Raw genomic sequence first — 19,048 nt, 5'->3', positions numbered from 1 at the left:
GGTACAAGTACCTCGAAATCGGTATCTGGGAAAGCCAATATCGATAAATATAACGAGCGGTATTGCATGTTCGCACAGCCCTCGGCGTCGTCTATCTGCACTCACGTATACTTAAGCTCAAACTGACATGTACTTTCCCCGGTTCGTAATCAGCCGCACCTAGCTGTAACTTATTGTGGATACATTATCATTTCTAGACTAGATACGCAGACCAACGTCTTTCCACCTCGTGTCGATTTGTCCTCTACTCGAAAGATGGGCAATCTGAGATCGATGGATCTGCAAATCAATCTTTGAAATCGGATCTTCATCGAAAGATTTTTTTACGGACTGATTCAATACATGTGGAAATCGACAAACGTCTATTTAAAAAAAAAAAGACGTATTTTTAATGAGTTGCGAAGCAAATTAATGTGTGCGGCCAAGTAATAGCGTGAATTTATAATCTATGGGATTACTTCGAAAGATTGAAAGTATAAATAACATTCCATGAGATTATTTCCTTTAATCGCTTTTAAACTAGTTTTTAAAAGAAAGCGTTAAATTAACCATCGTTCTTTAATATTTTGTTCCGAGTCAATGGTTTTGCTCCTGATTTTCATCTCCAGATCAAGATAAAGATGCGAAAGAATCTCTCAACACTCTGACAAGTGGCGTACTTCATCTTACTCTATTTTTTTCACCACCTTTTCGGTATTTTCTTCAGATGCACCCAATCCGAGGCTTTACGATGGGGTCGAACTCGCTTTTAACGGCTAGGCCAAGCCTAGCAGGAAAAGGGCTTTCTTCTTCGGCCCACATGGGACTCGTATGAATTATTCTGTCCAACACGAAGCGCGTGGCTGAATATTGCCGAATCTTGGTGATACGATGACCTCTTAAATTACATCGCGCGGTTCGGCCGACAGGCAGATATGGCTGTGGTTCAAATCTGAACGTCATAAATACAGATAAGCGTAGCCTTCGTTACCTCGAGCCTTGCTGATAAATAATGCAGCCGGAAGTGGCTGGATACAAGGAAACGTCCGGCTTAGGAGTGAAGCCTTGTCCCGAAGACCGTGCGATTCGCAATAATGCATTCCGTACAGTGCGTGTGAAAAACGAAAAATTATTCAAAAAAGAAATGAGTAATGGGGATGATGAAAAACACTTTTGAGTATCCCGTATCTCGTATCTTTGTTACTCGGTCGTGTTAGCTTGCGTGCTGCCTCGAGTATGAAAATTAGCAAATGTAACGCCCAAGAATTTCAATATCTCTTGGCGTGCGACGCCACGAGCTTCGTGACAAATTAAAGCTCCCTTCACGGGCTGACAAACAAGACGCGTCATTTTTCTCACGCGTGAACTACGCGCGTTAGAAGTCGTCCCCGTTTGTCCCCCGTATTCAAGCTTATCCCGTACCATAGCAGAGTTCTGGAAGAGTTCCAAGACATTTTGCACCGACCGCCTAGCCTCTCGCTTTGTTACCAAAACAAATTGCCGCCTGTTGAAAATAAGATTTGAGCTCCGGCCTTAAGATGTGTCATAATAATTGCCAACCGAATATGCCACGACGTGTATTTATATTTGTTCGTTGGCGGTTCCCGGCTTCAGACGCGCGTTCCGCGTGTCACTTGGCGCCCTCCTCTTCCTTTTGAATTCAAATTTTACAGCGCCCCGTCTAGAGGGCTCTTCCTTCGAATTACTGACTCGTGAGTTTATTAGCCAGCTCACTCAGTTGCGCTAGAAATATTCCGGCGGACTAGCGATAAGTTCCTACCTCAGCTGGCGGTGCGATAAAATTGAAATCTCTACTATAGAACTTCAGTTGAGAGCCGACTCCAGTCTCAGACCGGAAACTGCACCGGCTGATCTATGAATCCCACAGAACCACCAACTCACGATAAGCTACGATGGATACCGGGTCAGATTCGTTTCACGTCTCTGCGCTTCTAGAGTAATTCGTTTTTTTTTTCTACGTTCTTTTCACTGAGAAATTCATTCGTGAATTTTTATTGTTTCCCGGGTACGTCTCGCCTCATTTTATTACCACGAAAAACCAGTACAGATTGCATTCTGAAAACGAGTTTAAAAGCAACTAAATCCTTAGCTGAATCTGAGGCGTGGCTCCGGACGAAATGGTCTCAGAGTGCGACATCGTAAACTTGACAAACATCGTTTTCTTTCACATTAATGGCGATTTTCGGAATCGGTAAACCGCCATGCTCGACCACCCGTATTGACAAGTCGGCAGAAGCTTTCAAGAAATGAATCTTGGTCTGATATTTGAAACTTGTTAATTGGGAATTTTTTGTCAGATGGATGTAATTGCATTACTAAAGAGAAAGAGAGGGAGACAGAGAGAGAGAGAGAGAGAGAGAGAGCATATCCCCCGGAATTTTGTTTCTTACAGCGATTCACTGAACCGATCTTCCGAAATTTACTACTGTCGATTTATTGGCTTTTAAAAAATATCGTGTAGCGTCTATTGCTCGTGAAACTTCGCAATGAAAAGAGCACGAAGCCTTGCTCGAAGAATCTGTTAATCATAAGGAGAAGCTGTTTTTCTTCTTATCACCGCCACATGCTGTGTTTTGTGGATGTGAAAACTTGGTCTCTTTCAGAAGCTGGGCGCGAGGGTCTCTCGTAAATGCCACTTGACAGTCTCGGGTTGCACTCATGTACGTCTCTTGGAATTAACTCCACACGTGACTCGAGTACTCGCGCCAAGCGTATCAACTGCACACGCTTTTTAACTCGGATTCGGTGTTTTATCCTCGACAACCGTCGCCCGTGTAAAAGCGTGGAGAAAACAGATTGTGTTAGTTTATCAAGCCTTGGGTGGGTGATTGTCGAGTGAATACCACGGCACTGAAAGGCATGACTAGTTTTTATTCACGTCGCCCAATGCCTCTCGTATGGTTTTTCATCTTCGGCCACTTCAGGGCTTTACATCTGTAGAAAGTGATACGCCGATCTTGTCTCGTGTTACACAATAAATCCGACAAACGTTTTACATCATCTTGTCCACCCAATGGTCATCTTGTTCCAAAGATTGTCACTGACATGAATATAAAATTGAGAAGAACAGGTAGACAGAGTGAAAGTAGATACCTAACTTAAGAATCGGACAGTAGAGTTCCTTGGTGTTCCTCTGCATGGTTTCTCCAATGCTAGTATACAATACCATGGAAATTCAGAATGTGCAGATCAGCCAACAAGAGTAGAGTCGAGATTTAGTAACACACCCATGTGTTGTTTCCACCATGAAATTTAAGGGTGCCCTTAAAATAAGTCGTAACAGAATGTGTTTGCAATCTGCAATATCTAGAAATGAAGAAAAATCTTAAATAGCAAAAATTGGCGAGAACTCAAAGGCAAAGAGTCAAGACTACCTCCAGATGCAATGAAAAAATACATATGTGCGTACCTACGAAAGACTAGCAATGGTTTGTCAAGAAGATGCTGTGCGGCAGCTGCAAGAGAGAGAAAGGAAGGGAAAGCTCTGCGAATCCCACAGCTTGCCATATCCACTTAGTAACAACAGTCTCTCTAAACCGGAAGTAATATCTTACTCTTGGTAACCAGCTTGGCGGTGTCTTAAGTCCTACATCTTGTGAGGCGCCGCGGCAAATAATTAATTTTTAAGAATCCTCCGCGCTCTCTGTTATCCCCCTGAAGTTATCCTCGGTGCGTCTCGGCAGGGTGTGCTCGGTGTTCATGGTGCGGATCTCCATGCATGAACAATTAGCTACACCTCTTCGTAGCTCTCCTCGCCAATAAATCAGGGAACCGCATTACCAACGCTGCAACACAATGCCTGCAATTCTCGCCCACTCTCGCTGACACAGTCCTCCTTGCAAGCAAAGTCCGAGTAGAACCTCGGCTCTTCAATCTGAGCACAAGCTCCTGCATGAATATGCAACGGTCCGAATATCATTGCCTTCTTGTGCGACCCTTTTTTACTCAAAACCTACGGGACGAGTCGTCTGATTAAATAGGAAACACCTTAATGGGATTTTTTTACAACGTTACATTGTGGTTGGTGAGTTCACTATGTGCCTTTTGAAATTATCGCTACAACAGAACGGAATCCCAATACGGTGACTATTTTAGGAACAGGCTTATAACGGTTTCCAAACACTCGCTAGTCGCGACTTCTGATTGTTTATACAGAGAATCTGATGGATTACCAATTGATTCGTTGCACAATATATTTATGGGAAAACAAGATTGAATATGGTCAATTTCTTCGATATGACTGTATAAACTTCTGAAATTATGAAGTCATATTTGAATCTAAACTTAATTGGTTCTAAAAAATCGGTGAAATATTTTATGAAGTTGAAAATTAGAACTGTTCAAATCACGTCAAGAATTCCATGAAAGCATTGCACACCCTATGAAAGGAATCAACATCAAGAGGCGGCTGAATAAGCTAACAGTAATCCGTAACACTAATAACGCAACATAAAAAAATTAGTTTAAAGTGCTGACCTTTCGGCCATAGGCTTGTTTTACAAAGTTATTTCCTAAATTGTGCAACTGTGATGTACGAAAACGAGTGATATCTACTTTGTTTATTCTCTTACTTCCAAGTCAATAGTCATGAGTGAAATGTCGCCAATTTCAATTTATTGGAGAAACGACGAACAAGGCTATAAAAGTCTCCTGTTTTCTCGAAGACTAAAGTGAATTTTACACACGTTATTAAACTTCGTCTGGATTAAGCTGCAAAATTAGTTGAAAGTACGTACTCACAGAGTTCCATTCGCTAATTGTAAGTTGAGGATACGGATGATCCGTTTCATTCGATCAGAAACAAACCGAACTGAACCATATCCATTTTTAACGTATGAATCCACACTTAGGAGATTTGTACAGGTTGCTGGGTACACGAAGTTGGAAATTGAGGTGCTATTGGGCAATTGTCTTTCATATATTTTGTGCTTTCTAATTTCTCGACAAGCCGGAAACAAGAGTATGGAAGCTACATGGTCTCACCAGAAATAAGAATATATTCCTAATGATCGATATCGAGTATTACTTGGAAACTGCGCGCAATTCTTTCTAACTTCTTGATCTGTTCGTCCGTTCAAGATCCTTACACAATTGCTTTTATTGGCTCCGTACTTAGAGAGTTGGTGGGTATTCAGAAATACGTTCTCACGATAAAGACGTTCCTGAGAAGCAGAAGCATACGTGGTTGGTTACGTTCCTGGTAACGGAGCGGTACAAACACTTTGGAGGAGTTCGGGGTTGTTTGTTACCGTGTAGGGACGAGTGCCGAGCTCGATACTAGACGCGCTTAGTGAGCCGTACCCGGTGAAGTAATATCGTGTATCGCTACATCGAGCAGCTACACATCTGATCGAGCACAAACCTTTACTGCCCCTTTCCCCTTATATGCTCGCCCGATTTCTCCCTCTCGTAAATTGTTCCCCCGTTTAGTGATTTTATTTTCACTGAAGAACATCCCGCACCGAATCCCGCCAAGGAACGACCGGGCCAATAAAAAAAAGAAACCATTAAATTCTGCCGTCGACTCCTCTTGAATCGAACGAACACAAACGGGTAATAAAATTTGTATGTTTTCAAAAAAAAACCGTTCGTAAAAAGTCGGGGAAGATCGAAATGGGTCAGCTTTAAAATCGGAGAAAGATTTACACGTGGTACTCTTACGCAGTGGCAGGGATCGAACGGAAAAAGCAAACCGTGTGTTTTCTCGTTCGCGTGCGCCATGGCGCCAACGACACTCGTTAACTTATCGGTCGCCGTGATCTGAGCCAACAACGAGGCGTAACCCTGTGGAGCTAGGACTATGGCTATTGTCTCACTTCCTTGTTAGTTGATCGAACGGATTACTCAGGACAGTCGGAGCGCTTTCTGGATTTCTACGAAGCGGATTCGAACATACTTGTTACATGTGGTTTGTGTGGCATGAAGATTGCTCGCGGTGGAAAGGAACTAGTTCAAGACATAGGCGCAGAGAAATGTGTCTAAACCCACACGGCGTATTGGGACAGCCAGAGTATCTGCCACTTAAGTCATCTTTCCCGTCCTCGTATAGCTGCGAGGCGTCTAGCATTGGCGCTAGAAAATCAAGCATTTCAATGTTCGGAGCCTCGATAAAATCAGCTTGAGATCAAATTGTAAGTCAGTATCAAAACTCGTTAAAAATCTATTATTACCTGCGTTTAATCCTGTTTTTCAATTCGGAATCTGTGATATCGATCAATATCATTGGTAAATTAAAATCAGTTTCAATTTGAACTGTAATTCTTTTTAGTTTCATTTCTAATTACTAATAAAGAATACTGCCGTTAAAAGGGATGCTTAGAGAGATGACTGTTTCTTACATAATGCGTCCATTGTTTTTGAAGGTTTCTTTCAAGATTGAGAGCTAGTCTTATAACTGGGTGTCGAATAGATCATCGTCATTATTTTTATATATTTTGAATTATTCGTTACACCTATTGACACAGATTGCCGCGTCTAATTCAAATTATACTGACTGATCTGTGGACATAATTTATAGAGATGAATTCAAGATATTTTTAAATTTTGATAACTGGGATTACCTCTAAACAACGTTACCAGAGATATTAACGATTGACGTAAATGAAAATCGTGATGCATATTTCGAGTCAGGTTTCGGGAGGGGCAAGGGAAGATGGGAGGGATGAAAAATTAACATTCCTCGAACCAGTTGAAAGAGTGACGTTTCTCGTTTCTCAGAGACGTTAAAAATACCGAGTTAAGGACGCGTGGCTCCGGTTGACTCCTCCTGAGCCGATGAAATGAAGGTCTTGCCGAGTTTGAAACGAACCTTTATCCAAGTGGTTGGTAGACATCTTAGCAAACGGCTCGAAGAATGATTTACAACATTTTTTAATGAGGAAACGAAGCAATTGCATATTTTATGATATATACTTACTTGTAGAATAGGTGATACGGTAAAAACAGTTGCAATCGTGGCTCGAGGATTCTTACTCAAGGTACGTCACACACACCGATGCATCGAGAACGATGCTGTGCTTGGATCCGGACTCTTCAGGCGTGAAAGTCGAATAACCTTTTTTCCGTTAACAGGACGACTGCGCAGGGTGTAATTTAAAAAACGATGTAGTCGTTCCGACGCATGTTAAAGGCAACGTTAATATTGTATTACACGAAGTCCTCCTCCTCGAGAGCCGGTTCTTCGAGCAACGGTGCGGCGTTACCGCGTTGCGAAGAATCCAAATGACACATCCTCCTTAATTTTACATTCGGATACCTCGTCGATATTCAAAGCCTGTTTCGAAAAGAGTAATATACGTTTCGAGCCGAGAGCAGTTATGCGCAAGGAAAGGCGAGCCAGGGTCCGCATGCGTTCGCCAATTATTACTTCCACTCGACACTTATCTCAAATATTGATGATAATTCGTTGCCGGTCTCCATCCACTCGGCCATTACGACTTTCAACCGTAGTCGCCGCGCTCACCTGGAGATGACCTCGAAGCCAGTCTCCACCGGCCTGTAATCATTCCCCGCAAAGGTGGAAGCACGACCTTTGAGTGAATAAGGCTTGATCTAAACCCAACAAAGATGTAACAGCGCGGCTGGAGAGGCTGCGGCTGGTCTTTTGGCGAACCTCAAAGACCGTATTGATGGATGGTTAATGGAGGATCCCACCTTTTGCGTACAGGCACCTTGACTGAGACTACGGCAAAATATACACCAGCCATTGCAGGGTGAACAGTAGTGTTTCTAGGGCAGCGCTGGAAGGGTCACCCTGGCCTAATGGCCAATACGTGTTGAAACCTCTCCCGGAACCCACACAATAAATTGGCAACTGGGTCGAGCTCAGTCCTGCATTCTCTTAGGTTACGCACCTCACACATTTACCTGGTCTAATTTACCATAATTGCCTTATTGCCGCGTTGTCAGTTTCGGATTTCATATCATGTTCGATATCAAATCATTTTGCGATCAGCCCTCAGTCAGTCTCAATACTGTAAGACAGTATCTTGTGCGAGAATACAGATGGGAATGGTTTTCTTTCAAATGTCGATTTAAGACGTTTATGAAAGTGAAATTACCGCCAGACACAGAATTAACAATTCATGGTATACATTCGGCTGTAAGACACTTACTTATCGAACTATAAATATGGTTGAAATTCATTCCATAATTAGTTATTTTTTTTTAGCGAGAAGAAAAAATCAAGGTATCTTCAAAATGAACAGAGCAGCTTTCATTCCAAAATTAACGCTCTGAACACCTTGCACTTTTATTTTGTCATAGGCAAGCTTGTTTCATTCTTGGTTTCATACAAACAATTAGTGATATTATAAGTATCAAAATATGTATTGAAAAGATCTTCGTTCTGTTGACGAATAAATATGCAAATAATTTGAAGAATACAGTTTCAGCTGTGATTGAATTCATTCGATTCTAGATTTTGATTAACAGTTTGAAAGGGAAAATTAGTGCAGAGATGCGAACTTATTGCTATATGCCAGCATCTGTCACATCATGGAGAGGTTGAATCATAGACCAGTGAATCGCTTAATTAATCAATACGTCAGATATCCATTGTCTTCGGTACGAATGGCAACAGTGAGTCCTCAGAAATGGTGACGGTGGATCGGATCACCGCATTGTTTCTCTATTATTCAGAACTGTAAGCCAGTATTTGCTTTCAGACAATGAGAAGGAATCGATCGTACATTTGTGGTGGATAACGCGTCGAGATCAATTTGATTTGCAAATACCTGCGCCTGCAACAGCTCCGTTATATCGAGATGTGAAACAGACTTCGGTGAAATTGGAAAAAGTTAAGAACACGTCGTGTTCATCTAGACGTTGAATATTCGGGAAAGACTGATCGAAACTTTGCATTAAGCGCGAATCTCGATTCATGGAATGCATTCTGATGAACATGATATTTTCACCAAGCATCCTCAGACGACAAAGATGGCGTCTTTGCAGAATTAACGGAATCGGATCAGTGGCCGTGAAATGTGGATGATGAACGTGAAATGTTTAAGACGGAGAAATAAGTCTGAGTTGAATTTACGACGGCCGATTCTAAAAGTTGATACAGAATTATGCCGCTTGGCGGGTTGGTTGAAAATATTTCGAGGGAGTTATAATAACGCTTCTGTAGTCACCGGATATTACTTCATCATCTTACTTCTGCCCAATGCCTTTCTCGCTTCCAAGAAAAGTGAAAACAGTAATCTCTATATCTGCAGTGGATTATCAACTTTCCCTACGAAGGAGCCACCCCGAATTCACTGGCGAAAGGATGTACTTTAATTATTATTATCCTTCGTCCTTATCGCTACGTAAAGCCGAAGCACCATTCGTCACCAACGCAACTCTCATTGGAAATGACAGTTGAATTTCGATTAATTAAAAGTAACGAACGGACCATCGCATCGCACCGACCAGTTCACAGTAGGAAACTAGTTCTCGAGGCATCATTAAAACCTGCGCTTGCTAAAACACACCATTTCTGTAACGCACTCGCTCGCCGAAAATGAGACACATCGCTAGCCTCCAATAAATTATTGTTCTTTATATACAAGTACCTACAATTATTGATTCATATCATTCTCTTACCTTACTATAACGTGGCACGTGTTTCGATAATACTAACCCTTTAACTCACGTTGAGACGCTCAGCGTCTTACCTTTTTTTTCAGGTATTTATTTATTAAACTTCTTTTTTGGTAACAACTGCCGAGTTTCTTTACTTCCACATTGTCCCTGAAATACGTCAAAGTCTAAGAAAAATACGAAATCTATTTATTTATTTATTGCAAAAATAGCACATATAAACAAATGATCAAAATTCGTACTTTTCCATGAAGAAAAGCATTTTCTGCTAACATCTGTTAAAATCCGAATGTGAATGTTTACACAAACTTAATACACACCGAAAATGCTACAGAATTTAAAAAGAATTTTTATTCGGGTTTTATTTGTCTACCATATTTGATCCGCCATTTTGAATTTTCAAATTTTGAATTTAGGTTCGTAATCAGCGAACCCAAAAGCCCAAAAATGCAAAATTTCAAGTGAATCGTACGTAAAGAAAAATGTATGCATGAAAGAGTTCAAAGTTTTCTGTTTCAGATCACAATTTTGTGCCCTGAACCAAAAAAAAATGTGAAAACCCGTAAATTGACACCTTTAAGAAAGTCTAGTGACCGTATTTGGCAAAGTTATGAGATACTCATGATAAGAACCACTCTATAATTCATCAAACTACAAAATGTATGTATTAGTCTTACTATCATAAAGAACCACTTTCTACAATTGTGTTATTATTTTAATTTGAATGATGGTTTGAAATAATATTCTCATGAATTACACTTTTTGTTATTACCGAATATAATACCGTGGAACACGATGACACCAGGCATAAAATATATTTAGTGCTCGTATGTGTATCCAGACGCGTTGCTAGTTTTCTTAACATGCGCCGTAAAAAAAGAGCCTAAAAGAGCAATATTTTAATGGTAGTTTCACGGTAAATCTGAGTAGTGTATATTTTCTTATGGTAGTTTCTTTTTTTCATCCATCATTTTCCTGCTTTTTCTCGTATAAATACGAATATCCTTCGTTTTCATAATATTTAAAACTGAACTTTGCTCATCGGCGGCGCCTCACAGGTATTATAGCTACGCCTTAATAACAACTGTATTATACGGAGCTTTTATAGGGATGTAAATTTCATATCGGTCTCATTATTAGTTTAAGCTCTCCAGTGATAAAACTAATTTACGTTACGACGCCGTAAAAACGTCGGTATCGTTTGCAGCTTATAGAGAAGCAAAGCTTCAACTATTTCGTCGCACAAGGCTGCTGCTGGTCACATTTAGCGAATGTGATGGGAAATTTCCAAATTCCACGAGCGTAAATTCAATTACACACCTTGTATCGAATAATGAATTCCAGAACGACGAACACGTACGTGACAAAGAAAAAGTAATCCGGCTGCAGCAGCGACGTAACCACGTCTAGCAGAAAACACTTTAGCCCGGAGAGTGGAACTATTATTTTATGGTCAGCCATAAATCGATCGCAGATCGACCAATTATAAATAATTACGACGTATTTATGGGAGCATCGGTGATCCCGTGCACTCGATGGGCATCCCGCAAACTTATCGAATCATTCATTACCCGCCATGGCGGAATAACATGGCCTCGGAGAGATCAAATTATGCTAATTCTTACGTCATATGAGATATGACCAACTTCGCCAGAGGGCTCGCAATCCTTTAACTCTAGTCATATCAATTTCCACTATCCTCTTTCACCTGCAAGTCCGACTTCGACAGGCAAAGCCTTTTTACAATAGCATGATGGTTGCATGTGCATGGTTGAATAACACTCCAAACTTTCACTGCACGAATAGAACCAAGGGAATAAGAACGTCGATCAAAAACTTTTGCGGGACATATTTTTTACAATTGTTTCTTCTTGTGTAGAATTAGACGATTCGATTTTGTGTTTCCTTGGAGTTCGATCGAAATGAATCAGTCAATTGTCTCAAATTCGAGAAATTCTTTAAAAGATATTACATTATTTGTGTCATGGTCATTTCAGAATTCATAGGACTGGAGTAACGAGATTATGGTGGAAGAAATTTTTATTCGTGATCACACCGACTTCTATATTTCTAATTTCTGTACAGTTGTATTGCAAAGAAATGACAGTTTTGATATTTCATCATTCGTTGCATAATCTCGAAGTTGGAACAAAAAAAGTACCGTATAATTACAAATGATGTAAATTTTATAAAACCTATGAAACAAATTGGGATCCGTGACAATTTAAAAGCCGTATCAAACTTTAGAATTAAAAACTCAGGATGAAGGATCTGTCAATTTACAGAAAAAAGTCTACCACTGAGCTGAGTAACAAATAATCTTTACATACCGTACGGTATAATATGAACACGATTTTCGTCTGAATCCCGTTGAATCAAACAAACCGCGGTTATATCAATAAATCCATAGAGTTGTACGACAAAAGTATTAACAGCGAGTCGTATGGGTGTACAAGAATGAAAAATTTTCACCGAAAGGTAAGGGAGTTATTTGATTCAGGTATACCTACTTAACTAAACGATAGTTTATTAAGCGTATAATCTGATGCTCGTGTCGATATAAATCGTTATTAGTATTCATGAATTTACGTTTACACGTATTCTTCTCTTCTTCCTTTTTTCAGACTGAATAGTAAACAGTTGAGTAATCCCCACTAAACGAACCTCAACAAATCGTATACATTATATGGTACCCACGAGTTCTCTCCTTGTATCATGTACAGCAATGTAAAGGTGTTACGGCTGTGTTTAAAAATTTCCTTTATTCATTCTCTCCTCCGTTTCCGTTTCTCGTCTCTTATTTTCCTTTTTTTTTCTTCATCTCTTCACGAAGAAATACACTCCCATTACAATACCAAATGCACGATCACGGTCGAGCAGGGCATATCGGGGCATAACGTCTAAACATAAGCGCAGAGCGGTGAAAAGCGTGGCTGAAAGCCTCCGCGAAGCGCAAAGGTCGAGGGGGTTCCCCTGCGGGTCACACGGCCCGTAATGAGCTTCCCAGCCTGGTTATAACGAGCAAAAACTTATCGTCGTCCCGTCCGACTCCTGAGTCCCGAGTTCTGACGCAGGGAGTTTCTCCCTTCCATCCCCGGCCGCAAGACTCGCGACTAGCGAACACCAGACATTTGATTTACTCGACCCACCACATAATTAGCCCGGCAATTAGAAAAAACGGGGGCCATTCTATGCGTAGTTTATTTTCATGTACCCTCGAACCATTTCACTTTTACCCCTCGTCTCCGGCCCCGTTTCTCCATGGCGCTGTGAGTTATCTCTGGATATCGGATTTTCGGAAGAAAATTCAAGAATAGTTCAACCGTCGCCTCGTTTCACCCCCTGAGTATTTCTATACACGGTATTTCCGCGCAATGGTGCAGCGCTCCGACACCCGCCGGCTGAAATTTATTTGCGTCGTCGACGCAGATCCGGATTCGAATTACTCGTTGTCATTCAACAGACTGTGAAAAGTCGAGGTATTTACGAAGAGACGACTTTTACCGCACGGTACGGAACTTCGTAATATCGTTTCGCCAATCCAAATCTAGATGAGATTTTAGCTCACGCGCTATTCTGCTAGCTCAACCCTTGTTGGATCGCACGAGAACGGCCAAATTTCTACTGACGATTAACTTCGCTTGAACGGGTTTTATGCTACATTGCGATTCCTCCCGATTGCCGATCGGTATAACCATGAAAAAAAAAAATTCAAACGACATTTTATAAAAAAGAAAGAAATTCAATTAGCAAAAATCGACTGGAATTAATATATACTTGCGAGAATGTTCGGTGTCAGCACATGTAATTGAAATAAGCAATAATTTGATTGTGGTGTAAAAAAAATGCCATTAGCCTACAAAAGAAAATAGAAATTTGTACCAATTCAATCTTTAAGCCAAGCCTCAATCGTCATTTATGGAAAAAAAAACTGAATTTACATTTAACGAAAGTCTTATTGCAGACCAATCAGTTGATGTTAAAATGAAATAAATAATCCAAATTTGCTGCAGCATTTGCGAAATTGATTCAACACCAAAAGTTGTCACCTTATCGTGTATTTCTATACTTGCGTAACAAGTGACTCTGATTATAAAATGTAAAAGTGTGTGAGTGTCGATTTTCTTATCTTCGATGATATTTCCGGTTTTTGATGCTCTTCAACGCACAAAATAATTTATGACGTGTCGCGTCGTGAGCCGATGATCGTAAAAATAACATACATATCTGCAATAAAGAGAGATATGCGTGCGTGTAAATCAAGGGAGTATCTAAACGCGTATGTATATGTACGGTGCACAGCGTTCATCCTCGCGGTGTGTTCTGCTTGTTCTGATAACCCTTGCATCTCGGTTTTAGGGGTCGGTGATATACCGACGGTTCAGATAACAGATCTGGGGTTACGCGATTGTCTCGGACACTGTGTCCCTATTCAAACACGATGCTTTCTACCCGTTTTGGAGAACGAAGACCTCATTTTTCACGCCCGGCACATGCTGAAACCAAAAAGTATACGCCAGCTTTGTACGTGAAACACGTTAGGCGAGTGAAATAACACGTATACGCCGCAATGTCGTTGTGAAAAAAAAACCGCAGCTCGGATATGAGAACACCTGAAAATTTGTATACGACATTACAACCCGTTTCAAGATATTATCCTACCTGTCAATTCTAATTTTCAACCTACATACGTGAGCAGCTGTATGAAATATTAGTTACATCCCATTTCTTGAAAAAAATTACCCTCATTTTAATTTGCATCAAACGGTCCGTGCAAAATCTTGCAAGGTAATGTGAGTATTAAAATTTTTCGTTTGTAATTACAAGGGTGTTGATAATGATTTGAAAAAATTCGGAACTAGCTTTCTTCAGCGATATACTGCGGTTTAAGATGTGACGAAGACGATGGTGAAGAGTTGCAGTTTCCAAAGCGGACACTGAATTCGGATGAGAATATTACACACAAGACAGCCCATGAAATATGCAAGAAAGCTCGTTAACACCGCGATTATGGCGTTGGCTTCTAATTTCGTTTTAATTGCTAAGTTTTCAGCCGAACGGTTTGACCTACGTTGTGAAAAAGCGTCTACAGATTATCGGGCACGTGTGGGTGCGCGGCGGAGTTCCGTACACCTATATCGAATGGGCTTCCCTTTTGGCGTTCGTTTTCGCCAGGACCTGAAACGGAGGCAAAACCATTGGGCTGGGCCGGTCAGCCTTAATTGACCATAAAGGCGAACTCATTAAAAATACACTCCAGAATTCGAGACTCGGACGGTCTGTAATGAGTGTGTAATTTGAGCGTGACGCGATCCATCTTACTCAAAAACGGATCTACGAATCGGAAAGCTGCTACCACCACTCCAGCTGCGAGCTAAAGGGTCCTTCGCAACGCATCCAAACTCGCATGTGTTCGTGCCTGACACACGGCTAAATATATAAGCCACCGGATGTAAAAAAATATCACTTCCTACATTGGTACCCTTTCTCGGCTTTTATCTAATCTATTCCAATTTTCACGTATAATTGCGTTACTGAACGTCACGCACTCGCGATTAATTATCGTAATCTGTCGCTCACCGATAAACCTTTCTTGACAAATGACCCCGGTCAAGTATCGTAAATTGGTCCGTGCCTTTGTTGTATATTATCATTATGACGTGTGCGACAAACCCGTTTGGAAGTTGGACGAAATAGTCGTCATGCAGAAACATTATCTTACTGTATAAGAAAGAACATTAAAACTGATCATTTTTGGCCTTCGTCAAACCTTATATACCTATGGGTGTATACATATAAAAATGCCGAACGCGGCACACCAGCGATTGTTTTGCATAATTTAAAGTTTAAACTAATACACGGAACTTGCATAAAATTAGTCACTAACAAAATTCATCTCCTTCTCGAAGGGTTTTATATACAAATACAAGTACATTAAAATGAAATTCAAATGCCAAATTCACTCTAAAAATTAGATTCCTAAAGAAAGGTCGGCGTCCCGACCAAATCTGCTCCCCACGCCTTCCCTAAAAAGTCAAAAGTAATACGCGCTGGTATATTTAGTGAGAAAATAAATTTCTACGGAAGTAAAAGGTGAATAATTGCTTCAATTAGAATATGAATTTACGTTCTGGGGATAAAGTAATAAAAGTGATGGTGGGTAACTTGATGAAGATTGCCCCAATGAAATTCAGACATGATTTCAACTATTCGTAAGAATCACGTACAGTATTTGTAAACAATTGCATATGCAATGATCACCGACTGGATAAAATACAGACAGTTTCGTTGAAAGTCCAAAATTGAACACTTACCCTGTAGTGGAATGGGATTACTTCTAACCAAATGGATCCGCTGTAAGTGACCTTCCGGAAGTGGCGAAGCGGCGTTAGGCGCCAGGCGTTAGTTTCCCGTGTGAAAAAAAAAAATTTACAGGACATCCTAGGTAACCCGTTCGCAACTGGTGGCGCCAAGTGTGTTGCTTTAGGATCAAAGTATCTACAGCTTGTAGGGCACATGTTCGCATTTCATTCGGACTCAGCCTAACACAACAAACATAGCTTCCTGCCGGGCGACCGCAGTCCGGACCACCAGCCGTGGTAAAAACAAGACAAACTTATGTTCCTATGGCAACGTGTATCAAACTTCAGGATCAAGTGCCAAACGGTTCAACCACGGGCTTCGGATCGAGATAACTGGTTCACAGTTGAATCAATACCAACGTGAAATGTCACCTGCGGCCACTCGAGGAGACCCTGAAAGTACAGAGCTCTGAAGAAGTCCTAGAATTTCAGTCTTGGGCGTGACGAGGACGTAACTAGTCGCTGTTTTTCACTGGAAGTGGTTTCTTCGGTTTCAAACACACACCCAGAGTTGCTTAATATGTGCCGCCAAATTACTGGTGCATACATGGCAACATGGTCACAAGCCCACAGAATCAGGAAACCCCGGTTGTATCAACACTAACACCGCAATTTAAGTGGTCAAGTTTTGTGACCACGTCAAGTTATCTTAAAATGACTGGATTATCCATTTGCTGATAAATGTTGGATTGAAAATCTTCTAATCCTTAAAATTGATAAGAGCAGATATGAGTTCTGTTCGGCTTAGGAGAAAATAACGACTTCCTGAAAATGCCGAGCATTGCAATCGTGACATCAGATCAGTGACTGGAAGATTATGATAGCTGCGGCAAACAGTTCGAACGCTGTGTAATGAACTCGCAAAATATACTTTGTTCATCTCTCGGTACACTTACCGTGCAACTTAATCTCCTCTTTCCCAGCAAGGGGTGTTCCAAGCCGGAAGTGGTTTCCCAATCTCGGTGAGGCAAAGCCTGAGCCCATGCCGGTCCTATCAAATGACCTAAGAGGTTCTAATTCTTCTCGTGCCTCACCCGCAGTGCAATCAAGATAAGCATCGATCATTTTCTACCCTGTCAGTGTTCTGACCCGGAAGTGGATCCAGGGTCTTAACACGTGGGCCGGAAGTATCGAAAAGTCTTCTAAAATAATCAAGGTGAATCTTGGAAGACGGTGCTCGAGGATAGATTAACGCCAGCATCGATCATCCGGGGGTGTCGCGTCACTTCGCGTCGTGGCAGCTCTTTACAGGAAGAGGCTCGAGGATGGCCCGGAAAACGCCTCGTCGTTGACCGCGGGGCCAAGGGGGAGACGAGCATCCCTCTAGACGAGCAAACAATGGTTTGCCACGGGGATCACGTTTCTCAGTAGGACACCCGGTATTATTTGCGCTAGGCGTTAACGCCCGCAAACCCATCGTGTCGCACCCCTGCGCACACCCTTGGGCAACCGAGACACGAGGCACACGTGCGTGTTTACTCTGGCTTCCTGATGCGATAACGCAGATAATTTTGACGGTCCAAGCTTCGCACATCCGCGCATCCCCTTGACGTTTTGCATTCACATTTTCTCGCGCCTCTTTCGGCTCTATTTGTACACTGTTATCGCCGCGGCAGGCCAATGCAACGTCCCTGACTAAAACGTCTAAGTAAACGTATTTGACGTGTCTTATCCTTCGTTTGAGCCTTATCGCCTATTTGACCTTTCCAAGGTCCGGTGGCCTGCAAAGTAATCGAAGCCTCCCGTCTCTCAAGGAAAATGTATAATAATTGGCAACGGCTAACAAACGGCTACAAACAGCCTTGTATGTACGTCGGATTAGTGGCGGTTAATTCGTGGTAGGAACGCGGTGGTCTTTGATACCGATCATTCAGGCTCGAATCGATCACTCGGATAAAGCCGACCCTTCCAGCTACTCATTTCGGACTAGCCAGAGTCCTGCAGAGTCAAAGGGATTCGTAACGGCAAAGGCGGACCCATGATTGAAGCAATGCGCAGTGGGTATGTGTACATAAATTCCTCTGCGAACCCGCCGTGCATGAAGGCGAAGGAAACCAGCAGACAGGCGGACAGATACGAGGCTGTAAAAAATTGACCAAAAGAAATGTCACCGGCTTCAGCGTGGATGTTGATTAATTATGCCACCGAAAAACTTACGCCACGTAGCGACCTTTTTGTCTTTCGGAATGAATTCTTAGAAAGATTTCTTGGATAAAGAAACTAGCTGGACGACGTTACGCCGCGCGAGCCTTGACGGAATTCTTTTCTTCATCCTTCATTCTTTCCCTGGCTGTTACCGCTGAAGGGGTGAAATTATTACGGAAGACCCGCATGCTCGTCCCGAAGTCATCGCCAGGTGAACTTCGTTTTCTAAACTCTCGATGCTCTGTGGATAATTAAAGGACTTCCAGGGGTGGGAACGAGGAACCAGGTGCAAGCTGCGAAACTCGCTGACGACGGGCCAATAATCCTCTCGAGGAAGCTGGAAGGCATGCGATGAAAACAAAAAGATAGGCTTGGACCTCGAAGACAAAGCCGGCAGGAGATGCGCACATCCTTTTATCCCGATGTTCCATTTGTCCCGGGCCATTCAATGCAACTTATGAAAGTCCGTTCTGCAAAGTTAGTTCGTGGATTTGCCGGGGCTGGAAGCTCCCGACGACAATAGCTTTTGCTCCGCAGTTTCTCATTCCCGCAGGGGGAAGAGGGCCATGGGGGAAGAACCTGGGGCGAGAGTGGAGTGGGGCTCTCTCATTCCGGCCACAAGATTTAGAAGCCAATTTTCGCGAGCATTGACCAGACCCCCTTCGTCGCCGTCCCGGCCCGCCGACTGTGTCCAGAAACCGGGTACGCTCAAGCTGGGGACCGAGGATATATCGCAGCGTGTTACGGACGAGGCCGTTGACGTATGTACGTAAGACTTCAGCGTTGTACGTTTCGGCATATTTTTTCCCACTCTTTCGTCGTTTTTGTTCTCTTTTCACCTCTTCTTTACCCCGCGGATCATCTCAGCTGCTGGGCCTACCGTTCGGCTCGAGAAGAGGAAAACAAAAATAGACGATCAACTTATCTCTCCGCAACGATCAGTCTCTCTGGTAAGG

This window comes from Neodiprion virginianus, chromosome 1 (assembly GCF_021901495.1).
Source record: "Neodiprion virginianus isolate iyNeoVirg1 chromosome 1, iyNeoVirg1.1, whole genome shotgun sequence".
Lineage (NCBI taxonomy): Eukaryota > Metazoa > Arthropoda > Insecta > Hymenoptera > Diprionidae > Neodiprion > Neodiprion virginianus.
Note: the sequence above shows the minus strand (reverse complement) of the source record.